This window comes from Enhydra lutris, unplaced genomic scaffold, assembly GCF_002288905.1.
Source record: "Enhydra lutris kenyoni isolate GAN:26980312 unplaced genomic scaffold, ASM228890v2 scaffoldscaffold34, whole genome shotgun sequence".
Classification (NCBI taxonomy): domain Eukaryota; kingdom Metazoa; phylum Chordata; class Mammalia; order Carnivora; family Mustelidae; genus Enhydra; species Enhydra lutris.
The window spans coordinates 16,382,397-16,403,446 of NW_019154118.1; the positions used below are offsets into that span (position 1 = coordinate 16,382,397).

A 21,050-nucleotide genomic window follows, 5' to 3' on the forward strand; every position below is an offset into this window, starting at 1 on the left:
CCTCTCCCGACTCTTCCCAGCTGCTGTCCTGCTGAGACGCAGGGCCCTTGTCAGGAAGTAGCAGCAGCCTGGCCTGGGCCCAGCGCACAGCGCACAGCACACACGTCCCACGCTCCCTCCGCCTGGAGGGGAGAAGGGCTCGTGAACCCACCCCCGTGCCGCCCTGGGTGGTTCGTGGGCACAACCATATTCCTGCCTGCCCTGCCTATTGGGGCTGGACCTCAGTCACAGACTCTGAGTCCTCTAAGTCGTCGTCTTCCCGGACACCAGTCTGTTTCTCTGTTGCTGCTGCTGCGTGTCCCGTTCCTCCCACACTTCGCCCAGCGCCGGTGGTTTCCCCAGAGGGGCCCCGAAGGAGCTTCCCTCTCCTCCGACAGCTGTCAAGAGAAGGGGAGTAGGCCAGTCTTGTTCCGGGCCCGCAGGAAGGGCTGCCCGGGCTGCATCTCAGGGCGCCTGTTGCCCCCGCCTGTGACTGGGACTGGCCCGGAGGACACTGGTACTTGGATCCAAGGTCCCAGCTACCCAGCCCTCTTTGTTCTGAGCTCCCGGGGGGCCCTTGTGTGGGAATGCAGGACACCTGCTGTCTGTAAAGCTGCCCATAATGGTTTTAATTTGTCAGAGGCTTGATTTCTTCCCTTACAGCCTAGAGAGATTACTCTTATAAGCTTTGATTTCCTCACTTTTCAAAGGACATGGTAATGTGAGCCTCCCCGGGTCCGGGGGAGCACGGCATACCGTGAGCTGCTGGGTGCACAGCCTGTGCTCTGTCCATGGCGACAGAGTGCCCTGCAGAACTGGGGACTGGGAGACAGGTGGGCTCCCAAATCCAGAATACCCATGGACTTGTCCCTCCTCCTTCAGTTCCCTTGACTGTGAACTCCTCTGCCTTCCTCCTTCCCCTCTGGCCTCATCTCCTTGGCTTCCTTTCTCTCTCCCACATACATCCTTCCCCACCTGTGGTCCTTGCCTTCTCACTGGTCCATATCTCCTACCCCAGCTATATGCCTGTCCCTTCTTCAAGACTCTGGATCCCCTTTAACTCAAGTGCCCTCGGGAAGGGCTACTCGAAGTCCTTATGGTCATGTACACCTGACAAAGACTGTGTTGGCCTCTGTCAGAGGTTAAGAGGACTTGGTCGCAAGTCTCGGAGACGCTCATCAGTGGCGCTCCACGGAGCAGGACAAGGACCCAGGGTCGGGAGGCTGGTGGAAAGACAGCAGGGCTCTAGGCCAGCAGTGAGGACCCAGTGGCAGGGTCGGGGCTCATTAGCACCGGGCCAAATCCAGCCCCTCGCTGTCATGTGCTCTGCAAGCTACTCACACCGGGTACTCATGGAGGGTGGGACAAGCACTTTCCAGCACCCCAGCCAACGTGCAGGGCAGCTCAATATTGGGGATATATTCATTACTGAACTCTAAGCCAGGGGCTACCCAGCCGAGCCCAGCACCCCCTCCCCTTGCCCTCCTCCAGACTGCTGTCCACAGTCAGGCTCAGCTCTGTCTGCCTCTGTTTTTGGCCCAGAGCTGTTGCCCCCAAGCTGGGGAGGGAGCCTGGGACCTCGGCTCCCCGTCTCCAGCCGTGCCCCATCAGGCTGTTGCCTCTGGGCTAAATCTGGGAATGTGCCCTGACAGGGAGGACAAGTGCAGAAGCAGACAGAGGATGGGCCTGTGACCAACTCCCTCCCTCCCTCAAGGAAGGAGGGGTCAGAGCACATGTTCAGGGCCCAGGATTCCTCCAGGTTCTGCTTTCTAAAAGCAAGTACGAGGGGTTCATTTCCACTGCCTGTGGGTTGGTGGTCGGACCACCACGAGCAGTCATCGTCGGCCTCAAGGGGCCCAGACTGTACAACTTTCCAGACTTTCCAGGCCACGCCCTCAAGAGCCAGGTAGGGCTGGTGTGCCCATCTGAGACATGGGGCTGCTGCCCAGAGCCACCCAGAAGTAAGAGTCCTTTCCATCTCTTTTTTTTTTTTTTTTAAAGATTTTATTTATTTACCTGACAGACAGAAACCACAAGTAGGCAGAGAGGCAGGCAGAGAGAGAGGGGGAAGCAGGCTCTCCGCTGAGCAGAGAGCCCGATGTGGGGCCCAATCCCAGGACCCTGGGATCATGACCTGAGCCGAAGGCAGAGGCCCAACTCACTGAGCCACCCAGGTGCCCCCTTTCCATCTCTTTTTGAGGAGCTCAGAACTCCCAGCAGCTCAGGAGGAGAAAGCCTTTCCAGAGCATCCCTAGGTGCGATTTGGAAGCCGCACACCTTCCACCAGCAACCCTTGCATCCTACCACAGGCCTGTGGGCACCCTGGAGGCTATGGGGCCTCAGAACACTTGGGGTCATGTGTGCCCCTCACTCTACCTGGGTCCTCTTTCCGTGCCCTGCCCATGACCTTGGTGTCCTTCGGCATGCTGACCTGACTAGACAAGGTGAGGAAAGGGGGTGGGGATGATGGGAAGGTCGGGGGAGAAGAAGAGCGCCTGCCCGGAAACCAGGAGCCCTGGCCATTCATTTTCTGTGTGACCTTGAATAAGTCACATGATCTCTCGAGCTTCACTTTCCTCCTCTGCAAAAGAAAAGTCCTTACTAGGTGATCTCTGAGAGTCCTTCCAGCTCTGAAATCCTGAGCCCTGCAAGTCCCCCCACAATTCTATTGCCCACAATGGGATCCAATGCCAGTATGTGGTGACGGGTCCGAAGGAAGCCACCGAGGGATCCCTAGCTATCCCCCTTTTGATGGGCGACCTCCTTTTTCTGACGGGCTCAGAATGCCCCTTGCACTGGCCCTGACCTCTACTGGGGCCTACCTTGGCTTCTTCATGAGGGAACATCGGAGCCTTTTCCCTGAGTTGCGATTAGGCACGCAAATTCAACCCCCCCTCCCTTTCGGCTAAAGGTCTGAAGGGGGGCAAGCCACAGCAATGTAGGAAGAAGGGGCTAGACTCCGCTCAGGTGCACACGCAGATCCACTTCAGAGTTACACTGTTGACGGAAAGTGCTGAACTCTCCAGCGATACCTTTGAAACGACCCAGACGCATCTCATCAGCACAGAAAAACTAGCACAAAGAACTCCTCCTTCCAAACTGCTCTCCTCTTTTTTTTTTTCCAAGTGAAACTCCATCCCCTCTCCCCCATTTCTCCTTACCTCCGAGTCTCTGTATCTAATTAAATGGTTTTGATACACTAGCGTCTTCATCCCACACACCCCCTTTCTTCCCCCCCCCCTTTTTGGTTCATGAAATGTGTGAACAGTTTGTTCCCAGCTAAAAACAAGGGCTGATGGGTTTCCTACCTTTCCATGTGGGAGGGAGCGGTAGGTTCAGAACGAAGCTCGGGCCAGCGGTGGGGAGGTAGCTGTTGGGAGGTGAGGCAGGGAGGAGGAAGGAGGCTGGAGAGATCAGTGTAGAACTTTGTGTGTGATCTGCTCCTCTTTTATTCTCCCTGGGTGCCAGCCCTACCATGGTCTTTTTGATTGATACGTTTAGAGGGACTTGGGGAGGCTCTACCCCTTTGAGAGTGAATCAGTACATCCGAGGGTTAGGAGAAAGAGATTGATGCTGGGGACGGTCTTAATAGGAGGGAAAAGCCTCCTATGGTTTTATTTCTTGGTATCCACTCCCAGGGAGGGAAGGCAGGGTAAGGGGGAAGATGATTTTGGCAGAAACCCTCAGCACATAATCTGGGTGCCTTTGATTCCCTCTTTCCCTGTCCTTCCTTAAATCCAGGATTGGGACTTTGCTGGGGGTAATGGGTGGGAGAGAGCCAGCTGTGTGATGAAATTCTATTAGCTCACATTTATTTGATGCCTGCACATGAGCCAGGACTTTGGCGTGCAGGGCTCACGAGATACACACAGCCCTCTATTTCCCTCATTTTCTTCGCAGGCCACCTGAGACTTGGAGACATGGAGTAACTTGCCCAAAGCCACACAGCTCGGAAGCGGTGGGTCCAGGCTACGCAGCCCGGCGGTTGGGCTCTGGAATCCGCGTGCCTAACTCTTGTGCTCCACAGGCAGAGACCCGGAGGCAGAGGCCTCCTTCACCTGTTGGCTGTGTGGCCCTAGGCAGGACACTTCCGTCTCTGAACTCCCACTTTCTCACTGGATTATTAGCAGACTCAAAGCAGGAAACGTGCACCAGGATGCTTTGCAAACTTTGAAATGATGTTGATAAACTCTTGGAGCACTGAGCTCAGATTTTCATCCTTTCGCTCCAAAAGGATCCGCATGCTTGATGGAGGCTTTACACACAGTAGGTCCTCACTCTTAGCCATTTCTGCTGGGAAGCATGCAGTCTGGTGTACTGCCAACCTTTAGGGATGCTCCAGGCTGGATGTCCTGGGGCCAGCCATGCTTTGGCCTTGTGTAATTTTCCTTATTGTTCCAATGTGGGCCCTTTCTCGTTCCATCCCTCACCCCCCATCTCATCGTATTTCATGGTACTGTGGGTGTCTTTGTAAGCTGCCTCTATGTTCTACTGAAGCAGGGTAAGATACAAACTAGTCACATAAACAGTGGCTGTTGGACGTGTACTTCTTGAGAGAAGGAATGAAGGGATACGTACAGGGGACGAAGAAGGGGGCAGTGAGTGGACCAACCAGGAAAGGGCCATACCCTCTCCAGAGCAGCGGGAAGATATTGCGGTTTGGTGGGAAGTGGGGCAGATCTGGGTCTGACTTCTGCTTCAGCCAGTTAATAACAACGGGGGCTTGGACAAGTCACATATTCTCTTTGGCCTTCAGTTTCCTCATCTGTAGGATGGGGGAAGGAGACAGTTGGTGGAAAAGTGGGGAGATCTAGGAGGGGAGGGTCTTAGCCTCACTGGGAACCACTTTGCCGGGGACGGGAGGCCACTGCAGGGGAACCCATTGTCTCCGAAAGCTCGCTGTGGGCTGAGTGGGGACGGTGCAGAGACTGGAGGCGGGGCGACCAGTTAGGAGCTTAAATAATCATATTAATTTGTAGCAATATTAATAGAAGTAGCTCCTATGAGCCGGAGGATTTTATGTGGGTGTTAGCGAGTCTTCCCAGTGCCTTAGGAGGGACCCCCAAGGACGCGGTGAAGAAAAAGTCCAAGGATTAATTTATTAAATTAATTTAAGAAGCTGTATCCACGACTGATGTCCTTACGTGGGGTTTCTGTTTTGTGTGTAAGTGGAGAAGGGGGCGGGTGCTGGGCGAGGTGAGCAAGACCGGGGTCGGGCGGCAGTAGAGGAGAAATCAGCCTCCTCTATCCAGCCATCACAGCTCTGCAAATTAAACATGGAAATTCAATAAAGGCCAGGCACATCAAGGGACTTTGATTTTTCCAACTTGAACTCCTGCCTGTCTTGGAATGGCCTGCAAAAGGGGAGGGTTGCTTTGGCATTTCCAGGTATGGCGGGACTTTGCTGTCCTGGGGTCCAGCCGGGTGGGGGGGGGGGGCGTTCGAGCTGGGGGCAGCCCATGTGTCCAAAGCAGTGTTTCCCAGACTTCAGGGCACTTGCTGAAAACGCAGATTTTGATTGCTCGGGCCCTGCAGGGGTCTGAGGGGCTGCATTTCTACTGAGCTTCCAGGAGCCACTGAGGCTACTGGTCCAGGGACCATGACGGATGCGTGGCAGTGGCCCAAAGCCTGGCTGATCCTAGGGCCATCCGTTTGCAGAGGGATTTATTTGCAGGGTGCTGGCAAAGTCTGGAGGGCATGGAATGGCTAGAGAAGGGTGAGTCTGAATCTACCTGGCTTTTGATCCCTGATCACCCCTGCAGGGTGAGAATCTGGGTTCGGAGGAGGATGGGAGAGAGGAGAGGGTGGACAGAGGTCCTTCCACAATGCTCAGGCTGGGGTAGCCCCCTCCTACCCTACACACATTTTGAATAACTCACCACACTAAGGGTTTCCCCCTCCTTATCCCTGTGCTCCCAGAGTTGGCCAGTCCTTGAGAGGCTGCGGTGCGGAGTGGGGATGGTGGAGAGACCAGAGCCTGGGCGGCCTGTGGCCAGATCTTAGGGCCAGATGGTCCCATGTCTGTTCACGGAGGCTGGGCTGTTGCAAGCAATACTGCCCCATGCCCCATGCTGTTTCGGTGGGGAGGGGCCCCAGAGGACCTGTTTGCAGGGACAGGGCTGCCTGAGGTGTCAGATACCACCCTCCCCCCTCACTGGCCATGCCTGGGTTGATCTTCCCCAGCAAAATGGGAGGATTCAGGAAGCATGTCCCCAAGGATGCATGGAGGACTGCCCTGCTGCTCCCACTGTTCTGCCGACAGCACCTCAGAGCAGTTAGCAGTTAACCAGAAAGTCCCTTCCAGCCCTAGATCTCTGTTTCTGTGCTTTCTGCATCTGTGGGAAGGGCCCTAGAGCTCCCTGGCCACCTCCCTGCACTTTCTGCTTATTGGCCTGGTAGGACATGAGGGGCCCCGAGACAGGTGGGGTTCCTTCTGCAGGGCCCTTCAGGGCTGGGAGGACTCTGGACCCACCAGGCTTGGGGGTTGGAAGGCCTGTTTCTGCTTCTTGCTGTGCAGTCTGGGACATGTCCCTTGGGTTTTCCGGGCCTTGAGGTCACATCTGCATAATAGAAAAAACAATCCTTGCCTCATTTTAGTTCAGGAAGATGAAGGAAGAAAGCTGGATGGTAGAGCTCCAGAGCTCACCGGTTGGGTTCCTGCCTTTGGCTTTAAGAGGGCATCACCTTCACCTGCCCATGAGCCACCGGGAGAGGGCAAACCAGTCCCCCAGGGTGCTGAGAATGCAGACCGTGGGAGTCCAGACACCACGAGCTTGTGGTGGAGGACCTGTCCACACCCAGGGGATTATGAGACATAACTTGTGGGCCTGACCGTTCCCTGCATGTCTCTCTCTTGGAGAGGAGGGCCTTGTTTCCAGCTTCAGATTCCTATATAACCATTGCTAAGGGGCTGGTCTTCAGAGTGGGCACGTGCTATCCATTCTCAGACGAAAAGGCCACTGAGCTTAGTTTCCCCCTTTGAAGAACGAGCTGAACCAAATCTGCCTGGTGAGTTTGTAGGCCTCCCGCTGTTGTTCTGGAATCCAGGGGAACTTGGGCAGTCTTTTGGTAGATTACATTAGAACAGGCTTTGGCTCAGACAGCAAGGAAGGTATAGGTGTCAGCCATGGTGCCCCAAAGCTCCCCCACCCTCCCCTATCCCCAGAGAGCCAGGAGCTGTCCTAGAAAATGAGGAGAGGCTAGGGGCAGACGGAATCTGGGCAGGTTATGCTGCTGGAGAGGGCCAAAACCAGAGTCAAGGGGATTCGGCTGCTCACCAAGCAGGAGAGAAAGCTCCCACCCCCCACCAGTAGCCCCATTTCAGAATAGCCATTGGGCAGAGTTACCTTCTGTCTCAAGGTCTTCTCAAGTGTCCCTCCTTCTGGAAGTTCTCCCTGATCCTCAAGGTGAGGTGAGGGGAGGTAGCTGCCCTGCCCCCCCCCCCCCCACCGCTGATGCTGCTTCTGTTGCTCTGATCCCCTACCACCTTGCTCTCTGGGGACAGCTGCTGTTGGAGGCCAGGACCTGGTTTGTGATTCCTGCCACACTTGGGGATCTAACTCCCCCCGTTGCTCTCCCTCTGCTCCTTCTTACCAATGATAGCCAGGCCCAAAGGAGGTCCTGGGCCAGCCCAAAGAGGTCCTTCCATGCAGCAGGGGGTTGTGTGGCCCCTGAGCCTGGGAGTCCCTCTGGCTGTGTGCCCTCCTTTGGCCACAGAAGCCCTTGGCTTGAGTCCTTGCTCTCTGAGGCTCACTCTGCTCCTCCATAAAATGCGAGAAGTGTCCCCCACCTCTGAGTGTTATGAGGATTAAATGAGACAATAAGTTTAAATACTTAATACCGTGCTTGGTATGATGAAGTGCTCAGTGAAGGTTTGCTAAAAAGCCTTCTCAGAAATGCATAAATCAGCGGTAATTTCTCTACTTTATCAACGAGGCTGGACTCACAGAGTGCAGTCCGGAAATAGCTTGATTTTCCCCTGCCTCTGCCCCTTCCAACCTGCTCGCTGGGGTTTCCTTCTTGGCTCCTTCCTGATATCTCATGCAAACTTGTGGCATTTCTGCTCTCCGACTTTCTAGTATTAAAAACTCTACTTACTTGCCCACTCAGAACCTTCTCATGGCCCCTATGTCTTTGCTCATCTCCTACCACACCCCGCACTCCAGCCCCAAGCTCAGTGGCCCCTTGCCTGCCTCAGACGTGCCTTGTGGGCTGACTTTTCCACTTGCCATTCCCCTTCCAGAATGCCCTTCCAACAGGTAGCCCTGTGGCTCACCCTCCCCCCCCCCACCACTGTCAGGACAATCTGAAATACCAGGAATTGTCAGAAATGCCTTCCCTGATTGCTATATAAAATAACAACCCGTTCCCATGCGCCTTGGCCTTGCTGGGCACTTACACATGCCCTAGTACTTCATACCATCTGACATACAAAGTATTTACTTGTTCATTTATTGTTTGTCCTCCCTTCCCTGGGTCATAAACCCCAAGAAGACAGAGATTTTGTCCGTTTTCTTATTGCTATATCCTCAGGGCCTAAAATAGGTCCTGCCCATAGTAGATGCTCAATTAACGTTTGTTCCTGAATCTCCATCAAAGCTTCTGTCTCTCCTCTGTCAAGACTTCTCTTCTCCTCCCCCTGGCATGGGCCTCACCTCGGCTGGGTGACTGGCAAGGAGAATGGAGGGGTGATCTATTTTTGCACAGGGATGAAGGGAAAGGGCTGGGAAGTCATTTACTTTGCTGCTGCCGCCGTGGCTTGCCCTGGATCAGCAGCATCCCCCTCCTCGCCCCTGGTTTGGTGAGGTCTTTGGAAGAAGTCTCTGGCACCATGAACAGTGCACCATTCCCTGGATGCAGGCAGTGACTTTTCACTTGGTGTCTCCTGAGACCCCATCCACCCCTGCTCGAGAACACAGCACATGGTCTCGTTCTTTGGCCTTGGCAGGCTGGCCTTGGGAGCAGTTTCCTTTAAGATGGCTCTAGCAGAGGGCAATATAGCCTGCAGGGTCAGAGCAGGGCTCTGATGCTCTGTAGCTCTGACCTCAGGAAAGTCTCCTTACCTCTCTGGGCCTTAGTCACCTTCTCCATAAAATGGGGTTAATAGTGGTATCCTGCTAGAGGGATGTTTAAATGAGCTGACGTGTGTCAGGTCCTTAAAAAGGAGCCTGGCCCATAGGAAGTGCTCGGTAAAAGGTAGCCGTGGTTAGTGTCCCTTCTGCCCTCCATGACGTCTACTCTTCCCTTGGTAAGAAGAGGGCCCTGCCCCCCCCCATTCAACCTTCTGGAGCCCTTTCTACTGCCTCTGCCCACAGGCCAGGCTCATTCCTAGCCCCTGCCATAGCCCCAGAACACACGTCTCACTCACCTGAGGATTTTCTTGAAACTTCTCAAGTGGCCACAGCTTCCCTGGGTTCACTGAGCCCCTCCCCTGGACCTTGGGGAGACACAGATTTCAGACACACGCAGAGACCCCACAGAGTGCCCACTCTCTTAGAGAGACCCTCACACTGTGGTCTCTTCAAACTTCTCTGCTGCTTTGGCCCAGGCTGGAGCTGGTAGCGGGCTTGGGGCCTCAGGGCCAGCGCCCCTCACCCCTTAGCCAGCCCCACGGGGAGAGTCTGGTGCCCCCTCTGAGAGCGGGGAGCTCCTTGTCCCTGTGACTCTCACCTTTTGGGCTTCACAAGAAATTCCGAGACCATGGGGGAAAATCTTGTTTTGTACCCAGTCATAATAAATTTGGGTATTCAAAATTCCTAGGGGATTTAATGATCTGGTTCAAACCTTCATGTAGCTACACTGAAACCAAGACCCAGAAAGAAGATTGACCCACAAGCTCACTGCTAGTCAGGGGTGTCCCCACCAGTACTTTGTATGCTGCTTCTTGGGGAGAAAGTTACAGTCCTGTAGCTAGACATGACTCTGCCTTTACTTAGCTGAGTCTCCAGGGCCCGACCATGCCCCTCGGGAATGCACCCGGAGCAGGAGATTAACTGGAGGCTGGGCAGGGCTCACAGACTCCCTTAGGCCTGTTTCCCAGTGACCTGCCCCATAGGGACCCAGCTAGGGCCCTCCCTGCCATCTGGCCCATTGAGGTGAGTCTCCAACCCATACTGCTTGCTTGGGAAGATATCCACTGAGTGGCCCCCTGTCCTTCCAAACAGCCCCAGACCCTCTCAGGCAATCTGTGATGGAGGCGGATTCTGTAGGGGAGGAAAGGAGAAGGTCAGGTCTTGGGGACATGCCCTGTCTGTGCAGTTGTGGAGATGGAAACCTCAGACCTTTCTGGGAAAGAGGGTCATAGGCTGTAAGGGGAAGGTCTTCGGCCTGTTCTCATGGTGGGGGACACAGGACTGGAAAGAGAGACCAAGGTGCCTCCCCATTGTTTAGAGGGGCTTACATTCAAAATGCAGGGTTAGGAGGTTAACAGGATTTTCCTCTCACCATAGTCCAAGCTCGTCCCTTTTGTAAGAAGGAGAGATCTAGAACTTGTCAGAACCATGTCTGCGGTCTTTTGTCCTAAGGAGGGTCTGCTCCTTCCCTGCCTGTGTTTATGAAAACTATACTATCTCCTTCCTTCCTCCTTTATGATTGCTTTTGGGGGGTGGTAATCAAAACTGTCAGTGATTTTTTTCTGCCAGTTTGTGACATGATTGCCAGTCCTTTAACTGTCTGTCGGCTCTATTTTATTGTTTCCTTCACAATGAACTCTTTAATGAGAAAACCTGGTGGCTTTGGAACCTGTCAGCAGTCTCCCAACTTGAAAACCCTGTTTCCCCTGCTCTCCCCTGCATGCCCTCCACCCAGCCCTCCACTCATAAATGCCGGTCCCCAGAGTGGACATCACTCAGGATGGAGACCGTAGCATAACCTGAAGACTGAACGGTTCAATGCAGTTTGCATTTTACCAGGAGGAGATATTGATAAGCTGCAGCGTGAAGTGGCCAGTTGAGAGTCTGCGGGCTAGTTTCGGGCCTGCTGGTGGATGAGGGATGAGAGCAGACGTGCAGAGGGCCATAGCTGACCTTTACACCTGACCGGAGGCGCTGTCCGTGGTGCTGCAGCTCTGACCTCTGCCCGGAGCCGGGGGACTGGGACTCACAGCCAGGCCCAACCTTATAGTGACCATATTGTGGACACGTTTCTTACCACAAGTCTAACCACAGACTGGGACCCAAGCCCAGAGAACAAGAAGACCCCTGCCTGGCTGAGGAGAGGTTTTAGTCATGGTGTTTGGAGCCATGGGGGAGTGTGTGTGTGTGTGTGTGTGTGTGTGTGTAGAGTGGCACAAGAAGGAGATAGACTGTCCATCTGTATCTGTTATTATAAAAGGCAACTTGCGTGGTTCTAGGTCCTTCACATATATCGACTCTTTAAATCGGTGTGACAACTTCATGAGGGAGTGGCTGCTATTATCCTCATCTGATAAATGGAAACACGAGGCACAGAACAGGCAATAACTTACCCAAGGTCACTCAGCGAGGCAACAGCGCAGGCAGGATTTGAGCCGAGGCAGCTGACTCTGGCATCTGTCATCTTAGCAGCTCCCTAGCTGCCCGAGGAGATTCTGGTCCTGCCACAAATCTGTACACACCTCATCCCTAAAGGGCAAGAGGCCAGAGCAGATTGACCCCTTTTTATATATGCAGAAATACAGGCTCAGGGAGGTCATCCAATCTGCCCAGAGTCACACGGGAGGCAGCGGCGGAGAGACTTGGAACACCAGACAGGGGAGATGGAAAGCACTGTTTCTCAGAGGCCCTCGTGAGGGTCCTCTTTCTCTTGGACCACTCACCCAGCGCTCTGTGAGTGTGATGGTCTGTCATCCTACAGAAGAAGTGGGGGAGCTGGCTAGGGACCTCGTGGAGGAACGGGGTTCCTGAATCTGTAGTGGGATATCTGGGGTGAGATGACATGCGGGGACATTACCCATGTGAAGTGCTCAGCACAGATCTCCCTACCAGGACACAGCGTCATGCCATTTGAGGGACCCAGTGCATAGAGAGGAATGAGACAGGCCCATCTGGTCCATCAGAAATGCCTCTACCTAGAACCCCCTTACTTTGCCATAGAATGAGGCTACTGCTTCAGCCTCACCCCTGCACCAAGAACCCCAAATTCTCCAGGAGTGGCAGCACCCCAGTGCCCACCTGCAGGCCCCCAGTCCCTGGAGAAAGGTGCCCCGGCTCTGTGTCAGGCACGGAGGTTGGGGTGAGGCAGGAGGGGATGGGGCTGACCGACTTCCTCACGAGAATACAGTAAGGTACACAGAAGACGTGGACAAGTATTGACAAAGGAAATTGCTCTGGAGGCAAGCCCTGCTCTCACCTCTCCTGCACAGACGCTTCTGTTTAGGGCTTCAAGTTTTGGTGGGGCGGGGGGGGGGGGGTGTGGGGTGGATCGCAGGAAACCCACCCCACGGGTGAGACCGAAGGAAAGGTGGGACTTTGAAGGAAGAAAGTGGAGAATGTGCTTCTAATTGAATCCATTTGCTGGCCCCGTCTTCCCAGGGCAGGGCTAACCTGCATTTGTGGACGGAAATAAGGAGATAAATAAATGGACACGCCAAGTTCCAGGGCAGCCTAAAAGGTTGGGGAATGAATCGATGTTCTCCCCAGGCAGCTGTCCGGAATGAAGTGTAATAGTTAATAAAGGCTGATTGTGCACACACAGCTGGGGCCAGCAAACAGAGCAAGCCCAGGCCCGGGAGGCTCATCCTTTTCCTGAACCACCCCCCCCCCCCCGTCGCGATCACAGGCTGATTAAATCAGACTTCTCAGCAGCGGATCCAATTAGGGGGTGCAGGAGGCTTGGATGTTACCAATGACTGCACAGAGCATGTCAAGTAATCCTTAATCTCTCTGATTTGCTTTCCTGGGCACGGGGTGCGGGTGGGGGTAGAGTGAGAACAGGGGGCAGACTCCAGAGGGAAATGGAGCATCCCCGCTGGCCTCACTGTGAGAGCTTGGGATCCGCCCTGGTGGGAAGCGCTCTCTTAGGCATCTTGGGAAGGGAGGGAGACGAGGAGGCAGGGTTCTTGCCCCAGGGGAGCTGACCCCTGCTGGCTATAGTCCACACACGGAGGGCTCAGGAAGGTGCTTAACATAAACAGAAACACCAGCACAGATCTTACAAAAGCAGAGGATAATCAGAAATCATTGATATTTGGCTTTGGAATGTATTGATTTTCATCCCAGAAGATTTACTTACCTAATTCTGCTCAGCTTAAGCAAGTAATAAAAACGTGTTTGCCTTCCTTGATCACATTTAGACTGGCAGCAAGGGGCAAGGAGGTTCGAGTCCCACTAGGGAGCTGGAGGAAGGTACTCGGACTTTTTCACTCGTCTACAGGGAGCCTCAGAAACTGTAACTGTTCCAGGAGAGGGACAAGCCCCGCAGAACACAACTGGTCAAGAGAGACTAGACGTGGGCAGGCAGTCTGGGGTGGCTTCTTGGAGGAGTTGCCACCTAATTTGGGGAACAAGTATGAAAACTTACAGCCCACCCAAGTGCTTCCTTTCCCCCCTTTCCAGTTCCCACCTCCACACATAGGGAAGCACAAGCAGCATTTGTCTCCGTACCTGGCCTCAGAGACGACCCACCCTGCATGGACGATTGCCCTAGACTATGACATCTCAGGTCTTTAAATCCGTTCAGCAGATACATCAGGCTTATAGTGATGCTCAAATTAAGGACCACAGGAGAAGCATTGGACAGAGCTGAGAATGGTAAAGATACAGACTGTAGAAGAAACAGAGCAGAACATGTATGTCTCTACAACGCATATGTCCGTTCCTGGCATCACCGGGACGCCCGTGGGCTTGTCTCTGAGCTGCTGCGCTTGCCATTCCAGGAGCTGTTCCACGTGCCGGTGCTCAGGGTGGGCTTCCCGTATGATGGCCAAGCCTCCTCCTCTGAGCGGTCTTCTTGCCGACGTGGCCAGAGGGCCGTGATGTAGAAGGTGTTTCCATGAATCTCTGTGTTAATGGACAAGGCCCTGTGTGGGGGGTGAGGGGGACCCTAGTGAGTTCCCTAAGGGAAAGGCTGCTGGCAAAGCATCAGTGGTGTTGCTACTTTGCCCCAAATTGTACAACAGAGACTGCCTGCCCTTTCACTTTAAGGGTGCTGGACCAGGAGGCAAGAGGCCTGGAGGTAGTCCTTGCTTTGACACTAACCCGCTGGTTTCCTTGGGCCAGTCCCTAAACCTCTGGGAGCCCTGCTTTCCCTCTCATTAAATGAGGGAGCCAAACTGGGTGGCCCTGAGCTTCTTTTGACTCTAAAGACCTGTGATGCTGTAAGATGCCACTCTCCCCTCTCCTCCTCTTCTCTCCTTTCTTCTCCTCTATTCTCTCCTCTCTCTCACTCCTATTCTCACTCTCTGTGTCTCCTTCTTTCTCTCTCCCCCTCCTCTCCCTCTCTCCCTCTCCTATTTCCTCTCTTTCCTCTCCCCTCTCCTCTTTTCTTTTCCCTCTTCTTTCTCCTCTCCTCCCTCCCCTTTTCCTCTCTCTCTCCTTTCCTCTCCCCTCCCTCTTCTCTCTCCCTTCTCTTCCCTCCTCTCCTCCCTCTCTCTTCTCTCCTCTCCCCTCTCTCTCACTCCTATTCTCACTCTCTTTCTTTCTCTTTCCCCCTCTTCTCTCTCCCTCCCTTTCCTCCCTCTTCTCTTTCTCTCCCTCTCCTCTCTCTCGCCCTCCCTCCCTTTTTCCTCTCTCTCTCCTTTCCTCTCCCCTCCCTCTCCCCTCTCTCTTCTCCTCCCTCTCTCTTCTTCTCTCTCTTGCCTCTCTCTCTCTCTCCTCTCTCTCTAATACTGTGGTCACAGGGATTCTATTTTTATTTCCTTTCATGTTCCAGGATCTGAGCATTGCTTTTGACTGACTGTAGGTGTAATAGAATTTGTACTTTCCCAAAATTTAATTACTAGCAGTAAATGATCAATCAATCCATTGATTAACTACTTATTGATTCCCCCTGACATGGCTCTGAGACAGTTAGGCTGCATTTGGAACACAATCCTTTGGTAATTGGCTTATCCTGCTGGGTATATAGCCCCTGTTAAAAGGCATTTGGGTCTTGGTAAATGGCCTTTTATCTAAGTATTTATTTCTCAGGTCTCAGAACTGCTGTTGGGAGACATTTTATGTATGCGCTGGGGTTAGCAGGTAAGCCCTGAGTTGTAAATATAGATTCTGCTTGGCCCCCTGACATCCAATGCAAGAGATGTAGCCCTTTAACTGAGGGTCCCAGGGTACGCCCTTAACTGAGGGTCCCTGGATGAGTCCTTTCACCTCGGTGTGCCTCTGGTAGCTACTCTATAAAAGGAGGCCATAGGGCTCCAGGATCTCTAAGGGCTCCAACTCCTTAACTCTGATTCTCACTCTCTATTTCACAAACAGTCCAGCTTAGAGACGTGGGAGATTTGCATATCAAACACAGCTACAGGTACAGGTTGCCCAGGCTGCATCCCTCTCCTGGGAAGATGTGGACTGGCTTGGTGCTTTGAAGTCTAGCATTAAGTGCATTCCTTATGCTGGGGACCGGCCACAGGGAACTGGCGTCACAGTTTCCAAATGTGCACCTCTTTCAAGGTGCAGCCTGCTCTCAGCTGTCCACATGGATGTGAGCATGGAAAAAGGCATTCTGGTCCCACTTCCTCTGCCACCCAGGCCCTCCGGGATCCTCCCCTTCTGTCTAGTTATTGCGTGCCCAGGAACGCAAATTCATTTCACTGTCAACAACAGCCAAGCGACACCAGGGGATGGGTTCGTTCCCTCCCTCCCTGTGCATCTGCCCAAACCCTTAGTGGATTCTAACATCAAGAAGAAAGGACCTTTGCAGTATCTGTTGGTTTTCAAGTTTAAGTTGTGGAAGTTAACCGGAACACACTGGAAATAGGAACAAGATGGCACTCAGGCACAGAGGTGTGAAGGTTGTTCTGTCCTGGGAGTAGGCAGATGCCCCAAGGAGGGGTCGCCACTTCTCACTAGATGACCACAGTGGTCTCTGACCGCAGGCTCCGTGGAGTCCTCTCCCTGGTCCCCTCCAAACTGTGGCCAGAACGACCTTGTGCAGTGAGAATCTGAGCCTGTCACTCCCCTTTCAAAACCTTTGTTCAAAGGGTCTCTGGGCTCCAAGTACAAACTACTTGCCAAGACATACAAAGCCTGTCCTGATCCACCCAAACTTGCCACTTGCCTCCTGCCTCCCTTTCTGCCGTGCACTTAGTAGGTAACTGGTACTTCTAGCATGGATAAATCGGTGAATGGCGGCTTTGGTCTTGAGTAATAGGAAGGAGTAGCACACAGAGCATATGAAAATTAGGGGGAGTGAAAGGTGTCAGAACTGCTGTCTTAATTTCTCCCCTGTCCTCCCTCAAAGGCAGACAAAGGTCCATGAAGACTTAGAGCCTGAAGGGCTCCCTTCTTTCAAGAGAGTCTAGGATCATAGTGTTGGCTGGGTCACCCGCCACAGCCTCATGCTTCCATAGTTAACTCCAAAAGCCACCCTGGGACCCCGAGGATCTGGTGGTCTGACCCTTGACACTCTCTGACCCCATTTCATGCCACAGTCCCCTTGCTCTTTGAGCTAGAGCCAAAAGACCTCAATTTCTCAGACAAACCAGGGTCTTTCGAGACCACCTTTACCCCAGGGCCTTTGTCTGTGCTCTTCTGCCTGGAAAGCCCTTCCCCCACACCTTGCACATTTGGTTCCATCTCATTCTTCTGGTCCCAGTATAAATGTGTCTTTCCCAACCCTGTTTAAAGTAGCCGTTGTCCATTGTCATCCATCTGTCTCCCTTCCTGGTTTCTGCCCTAAAACTCCCACCTTCGTTGTTGTTGTTGTTTTCTGATGTCCCTGATTAGGCCACAAGCTCCCTTAGCCCAGCATGTCCATCTGTCTGTCTGTCTGAGGCACTGGGATTTCTCCAGGGCCTAAAACAGTGCTTGGCATGAAGAATGTGCTTTAAATAGTTGTAGAATGAATGAGCCCACATAGGAGGCTTGGACCAGGAGGAGCCGCGTCAGCCCAGGCCTCCTTGGTCTCTCCCCCTCGCTCAGCTCCGGCAGATGGGGACCTGAAAGGTCTCCCGAGGGCAGGATGCCACGGCCGGCCACGTGAGGCAGAGCTTCCTCAGAGCCAGCCTGAGGGCCCGGCCCCGGCCATCTGCCCAGGCTGGTGCCCGCCCAGGCCAGCGCTGCCAGCCCATTGAAGCCGCCCTTCAGAGAAGGTTTTGTCTTTGAGGGCCGCACTTCCCAGCGGGGAGCCCTTTGGCTTTCTTCTTTTATGGGGAATTTTTATTGCCGGTTTGACTGTAATTGTCGGATTTGCATGTGGTGCACCTGCAGCTAGGGGCCCTCGGGGCACCTAGGCCTTTGGAAATCAATAGGAATAAACAAACAAATATATTCATAGGAGGGAGACCTGGAGAGGAGGGGTGGCTTGAGAGGAAGGGAGAAAACAAAGTGCCAGCCTTACCCGTCTGGAGCAGAGGCCCCTTCCCCTCCCCCGCCACCACCCCCACCACGCCGACGCCAAGCTCTGTGCCGAAGTGCCCGCCTCCTATCACCACAGTGAAACGGAAACTGTAATTTCAGTGCTAGCCTGAATGGGTTCATTTCTTTTTATTAACTCCAGCATTGGGGTTTTAGGCAAGTTGGCTATTGTTTGAGCCACGCTGCTCTCCTCTCCACGCCCCAGGTCTTAAAGCTGCAGGAACAGCCAGCAGGAGATGGCACGGAGCTGGCTGCAGGAGTGGCTGCCGTGAGACCAGGTCTCGTTGCAGTCCAATGGAAGCCAGGAGCAGAGCAGTGGAGGGAGGGCAGGGAGGGTCCAACTCTCTCTGCCTGGAGCCCAGTCTGTGCAGGGATGGCCCCGGCATCTTCTTGGGTGCTCCTGCTAGGGCCCCCCAGTCAGACAGGGACCTGGCTGACCTCCTAGGTAGTCCCTGGGCTCTAGATCATGAGGCAGAAGACACCCAGCCACACACTGGGCTCTGCTGTTTAAAGGGAGCTCTCATACATCTGCATGTGTGAGCCAGTCCTGAGAGCTTGCCCCATGCTCGTGAGCATTCCAGCGGCTGGAGGGCAGGCGGCAGGGGCAGGAAGAGTGGGTCCAAGGGGATCTGTAGACCGTAAAGCAGTCAGCAGAGAGGTACGAAGCATGAGGGCAGGAATCATGCAGCCTTAACTAACCTCTTCGGGTCTCCGTTTGCTCATCTGGATAATCCGCTCCCATGAGGACAGCCGTCTGTCCTATTTACGCTGTCTTCCTGCTGCCGTGTCTTACAGATAGTAGAGGCGGTAAAATATTTTCAAAGGAACGACTAAATGACAAATGAAAGAAAGAAAGTAGAGGTAATAATGTATAGCCCCCAGGGTTGTTGTGGGGATCAATGAGACAATGTGTATAAAACCCTTTGTGTGGAAGGGAAGATGATGGGCTTATGCTCACAGTGGCCACCTTGTTGGCTCCGGGGTCAGACACCCACACCAGTAACAGATCTTCTGACACTAGATCTCATCTCCCTTCATCTCCGGAAAGGGATTAAAAAAACAAATAGGACTTTCATGTGTTTAGATCCTGGATGGGAAGAAGTGCTGGGAAACAAATCGGTGGGAAGCCGTGTCTCCTCCTGCAAACAAGAGGGACAACGGCAAAGGCGGAAAAGGGTGCCAAGTGGGGGGGGGGGGGGAGCGCCCAGCTCATGGGACAGTCGCGGCAGGTGTCAGTCAATGCGGCTCTGGAGGTGCCCAGCAGACCCGTGGCCAGGAGTGGACGCGGAGGCTGCTGGCTCAGCTAAAGCAAAGCCGGGATGAATGGGGATACAGAGCTCTGCCGTCATGCGTCCGTGGGCCTGTTCTTTCCAAGAGAGCTGGAGGCCTTCGAGAATGTCAGGTCTCCCTTACTGCACCATGTTTTCTCATTAGCATGTACACCGGGCCACTGGGAAAGAGTCCTGAGAAGCATGTGAGTGCTCATGACGCTTGCCAAAGGAAAATGGGCCGAGCCACCTTTATGGAATATCCATTAAGGGCCAGGCACTGTGCTGGGCACTTCGTTTTTATCATTGCGATGAAATTCACTTAAAGTGCTAGACGCTTGTCACACATGACCTTATTGCTCTAAAATAGCCATGGAAGGTGGTGGTTCTGCAGAAAGGGAAGGTAAGCCTCAGATACGGCAGGGATGGGTCACAGGGGACATCAGAACAGATTTCTCTGAATCCAAAGTCCCTTCACACAATTAGCAAGTGTACTTACTTATGTAAACTGGAATAAATGAACATATCAGCTCATCAAGCCTGTCACCAGTCAAGTGCAACCTTGAGTATCACCGTTGCAGATCTGGCCCCTGGAGGGCCCTGGCCTCTGGTTCTTTGCAAGCCTGGCTTCACGTAGTCCCCTCAGCTGTGTGCCTAGAGAACCCCGCTTTCCTGTCCACCGCCTGGCTCCCTTCCCTCTGTCCTCTCCCCCTGCATCCTGGAGCTCACCGCCTCTCTCCGGAGGACTAGCCCCTCTGTTCTGGTCTCCCCCTGACCGCTGGGAGCCATAGCATTTTCCAGGGTGCACTGTCGTGTATCAAATGTCTGGTGTTCGTGCTGAGCGCAGGCTCACTCTACTTGTTATAGCTCAGTGGAAACGCGGGTGCTCTTTGGCAGAGCAGGGGAGGAATAAATGTTTCAGTCATGCTATAAATAATGTAGCGGGGAAAGATGTTGCGAAAGTGGTGCTCTGGGTTTTGCCAGGAGGTATGTTTTCCTTCTTCCTTTCTTTCTTTCTTTTTTTTTTTTCTTTTACCTTCCTCCCTCAGCCCCTCCTTGATTCAGGCCGATACAGAACGCCTTCCACCAGGGATCAGAAGAAACAGCTCTGCTCCTAGGGAAGGGGAAGATTAAACTGTTGAAACAAAACAAATCAATCCTTGTAGGAAAAGGGCAGGGAGGATGGGAGAGTCTGGCCAGATGGGGTGCTTGCCAGTGATATGGGGACTGGAAGAGAGGGAACATTCTGAAAGAGCCAGGTTTCATTCATTCTGATGTGGTGGGAGTGGAGCAGAAGCACGGAGGACAGGGAGAGCTGCTTGGAAAAGGAGGGGTGGGATGAAAGTCTAGCCCCTTCTTTTTTTTCCCAGCTCAGCAAGTGAGAGAGCTCATGGGAGGAGGCTGGCTGCTTGCAGGCCTGGAGCAGAGTCAGAGGAAATGACAGGGGACAGCCCTGAGGGGGAGGGTCCCAGGAGCCAGGCTGGGTAGCCCAAGGCAGTAGAACCAGAAACGTAGCTCAAATCACGGGCAAGGTAGGAACCGAAGACTAAATGAACCCAGGTAGGAGGACCAGGTGGAGCCATTAACAGGAAGGGCAGTTGCAAGCCCAGAAGCACGGAGGACGTGGGCCAGCTCCCAGGACTGAGTGTGTGGTGGCAGGGGTCTCAGAGCCCAGCTTTGCTGTGGCATGGAATGTATTGCTTGGTGATGGGCTCAAGCCAAAAGAGGCCTTTATTTTCTTCCCGCTTTCTGGGCCTCAGAGTTTTCCAGGGTTCAGCTCGATGAGATGGAGGTCTCTTCTGTCCCTTCTGTCTCCAGGGCCAAATGGATATGGAAAATCAAGGGCAGTGGCAGCTCTGATGGGGCTGATGATCAAGGAACCAGAAGACCCTATAGCTTCTTATTGCAGGTCTACATTTCTTTAAGTGTGTCCTCGTCATCCCAGGCATAGGAATCATCTGGAGCTTATTTTATTTGTTTTGTTTTAGTTTGATTTGGTTTTTTGAGAGGGTGGGTGGAGACAAGGGGGAGAGAATCTTAAGCAGGCTCCATGCCCAGCAAAGAGCCTGATATGGGGCTTTATCTCACGCCCTTGAGATCGTGACCTTAGCCAAAATCAAGAGTCAGATTCTTACCTGACTTAGCCACCCAGGCACCCCAAGGGAACTCATTTTTAAAATACAGATTTCTTGTCTCTATTCTAGAAGAACAGAATCCAAATTCTGGGTGGGGCCCAAGAAATTGCCTTTTTAAATAAGAACCAGGGGTCACTCCCAATTACATGACTTTTAATAACCCCTAGTAGGGGCTACATTTG

The 21,050-nt window shown here is 53.4% G+C and overlaps 1 protein-coding gene across 1 annotated transcript in view; it reads left to right on the forward strand.

The window, feature by feature from the left end:
* The window catches only part of LOC111153828 (DS cell adhesion molecule like 1), a 339,620-nt gene that overhangs the window by 101,237 nt on the left and 217,333 nt on the right, over window positions 1–21,050 (forward strand). The gene's annotated exons all lie outside the window — the stretch shown is intronic.